Source organism: Macadamia integrifolia, chromosome 6 (assembly GCF_013358625.1).
Source record: "Macadamia integrifolia cultivar HAES 741 chromosome 6, SCU_Mint_v3, whole genome shotgun sequence".
NCBI lineage: Eukaryota > Viridiplantae > Streptophyta > Magnoliopsida > Proteales > Proteaceae > Macadamia > Macadamia integrifolia.
Window position 1 is genome coordinate 33,610,697 of NC_056562.1, and position 3,405 is coordinate 33,614,101.

Consider the following 3,405-nt stretch of genomic DNA (forward strand, 5'->3'; position numbering starts at 1 on the left):
GACCTTGATCGAAAGTAAGATTTTCGCACAAACAAAATGCACTCAATGATAGTATACATCATCCAAAAATCCACAGAAGGACATAATGTAACAGTCACTAATCCGAAAAAAAAAATGAAATACATATAAATCAAAATTTATAATATGCTTTCATTTATTAAACGTGAAATGTAAAACCCAATAAAGAGATATAAATTTAACGAGAAAATAAATTTACAATTCTAAAGAAATAATAAATCATTTAATATATAATCATACAAATTAATTCTTATACCACATGTTAATAATTATATAAAAAGAAAACCATGTGCAGAGAGTGAATTAAACCACTGACACTTTAACAGAATGCAAAAAAAAGAACCCTTAGATATAAGGTCATAAAACGAACATCTCCTCCTAATCGAACGAAGCTAAGGGAAGAGGTTAGATCTTTCTTCTTCGTCTTCTTCTCTCTCACTTGAATCACTAAGAGAGGGAAAAAAGATGAGGGTATCCCACTCTCTCTCTCTCTCTCTCTCTCTCTCTCTCTCTCTCTCTCTCTTTCTCTCTTTTCTTCACTCTTTTCAAAATCTGCAGCCTTGTGAGAGACTGCCAACCTATCCTCTTCTCTTTTTATTTTCCAAGCTCTCTTCCTAATTCACAGAAGGAATAAAATCTTTAAGGGCCAATCAACATTCTCCATCAATTTGCTTAGCAAGGCTAAGAGGAGATGCCAAAAGTATTGTCCATTGTCCCCCTTGATTATACAATTTGTCCCCCTTGATAAGATAATTTGTCTCCCTTTGATTTGAGTTTTATAAGGAAGGGAAAGATGATTATCAATTTACCCCATTGATTAAACAATTTGTCCTCCCTTGATTTGAGTCTTATAAGGAAGGGAAAGATGATAACCAATTTATTCCCTTGATTAGACAATTTATCCCCCTTGATTTGAATCTCACAAGGAAGGAAAAAATACATCACTAAGTTAGTATAATTAAAATGATAGTAATCTATGTGTCAAATTATAATTGCATGAATTTGAATAATTAGCATAATAGGTAAGGTGGTTTGAAAATCAATCATAAACATATAAACCAAATAAGGAAATAATGTGAGGTGGTGAGATAAAATACAATATTTAATATGATTTATAATAGGCAGTAATAGTAAGGCAAATTAGAAGTTTCTATAAATGACCGACAACCAAAAATGCAGTTATGCCTCACCACATAATTCCCATAAAAGGTATGAGTCTAAAAAAGAAAATTTTAAAATTCATAAACATTTAAAAACTTACCAAAACTAGAGTGGTGATAAGGCCAAAGAATCTTGGACTTTGGTCAACAAGTCTACATTTGACTGCCACTCATTCATTACAAACATTGACTTTGACTGTCCCGTCATCAATTGAAGCATCACTTTAGGTCAGGGTTGGACTAAGTCAAAGAAAAATCAAGGGTATTACACTAAAATTATTTGTAAGCATTGTTGGCAAACTAGATTTTGACTAGGTAAACTAGACCGAGTTTGATCAAAAGATTAGAAATCTGGTCAAGAATCAATGAAACTCGTCCTGTATTAAAAAATGACAAGACTCGGACCAAATCATATTAAGTCATTCAAGACTCATTTGTTTTGCCCGAGTCACAAAAAAACGGTCGATTCTTGTCAAAATTTTGAGTCGACATTTCTGAATAGTTTAGGACTAAAATATTTTTTAATGATGCTAAATGTTCAATGTCTGAGCTTCTGTATTGAGTCTAGTGACAATTGAATTTATACATCTAAATTTAATAAAAAAAATATGATTAATGACCATGACATCTCCAAGTCGGATCTTATCACTTTCATCCAAGAGACAATGAATGATAGGCTTCATAAAAAAAATTTGAAAAATAAATACTTTTATTCTATCTTGTCTTGTTTAATTTATTTATTAATTATTTATTTGGATTACCTGAGAAAGACTAGTATGTGAATGAGATATGAGGACAAATCTCTTCATTAAGATATGGGAGGTGTTTGTTGAATTTTTTCTCTTCCAATTTAGTTTGGCTTATATAGACTTAAATAATGCATAGATCATTATAGATATTTTCCCGTTATGTAAGCCACAAAAGATAAACAAGTAAGATCCAAAAGAATTTTTATTTTGAGAGAGTCCAAAAAGATATATATATATATATATATATATAAATTTTCACATTAGATGAAGGGAGAAAATTTTATGTGGATTATAGGGAAGTGTGGCCTCTGCACCAAGACGCATAGGGACGTGAAATGACTGAACCATCCCCAAAAAAAAAAAAGAAAAAAAATGACATCCACATGGATGCTTTCTTATAAACTCTCATTAGCCCTCGTCCAAACACACAAATCGCACTCCCTCGTAGAAATACTACCCCTCAAATGAAATATTTGACTAAACATGCCAATAGAGCCTAGCTGGAATCTACTATATACTTATAAATTAGACTTGAAAAGAAAAATCAAAACTCTCTTTTTAAAAGGTTTGTTAGCAAGCAATATATTGGCCATAAAGCAGTGTGAGTGAATCTTCCACGCCACACTAATGGTGGTATAGGAAATGGTATATTCAGATTACAGATCGTCATAATACGAAAAAGAAATTAATAAAAAAACCCATGTGAGAGTCTGAGAGAAGACAATGATGGTACACTAGATTATTTGTTGTTTATTTTGACTTTTCCGGTGGGTTTTCTCTCAATTCTTTCGAAGTAGACTTTGTCTTACAGTAGTTTTGAAGCTCTCGGCATACTGCATGGGGTTGTCTCTGCTGGAAACTTCACCATGGATTCCACCATGAACTCCTTCTCTCTTCCTATTGCAGGACATGCCATAATCTCTGAACATAATTCCATGGCTTGTTCTGGTACAGTGGGTTTGTATCTGAAGAGCTTAGCGTATTCATTCAATAGATGAAACATGTAATCATACACATAATCCATCTTCATCTCCTCTTGTATGAACTTGCTACCTGCCTTCCCAATTGCTTCTGCCTGCTAATCAGTCAAAGTTACCGGATTTAAGAGAGAGAGAGAGAGAAAAAAAAAAAGTCAAAAAGAGAGAGAAGAGAGAAAGTAACCTCTTTAGTGTGATTGTTTCCCCATTCCACGGGGAACTTAATGGATCTGCATTTGTCATCGTCCCTTATTGGAGAGCAGTAGTGACGCATAGGAAGCATACCTCTTGAAAAGAAGGTGTGGAATATAGGCTTTACCATCAGAGTAAGAGAATCACAGGCTAAGATGTATTTCTCGCTGACAGACCATGCCCATCCTTCAATGTAAATCTTATACCTATATGACATTCCAGTAAGAAAATAAGGCTAGGAAGAGAGAAGATAATTTATGGAGGAAGGTTGGTAGATATATATATATATATATATTTTTTTTTTTTTTT

At 33.0% G+C, this 3,405-nt stretch overlaps 1 pseudogene; it reads right to left on the reverse strand.

The window, feature by feature from the left end:
- Positions 1-2,590: 2,590 nt before the first annotated feature.
- The window catches only part of LOC122082230, a 2,603-nt pseudogene continuing 1,788 nt past the window's right edge, over positions 2,591-3,405 (reverse strand).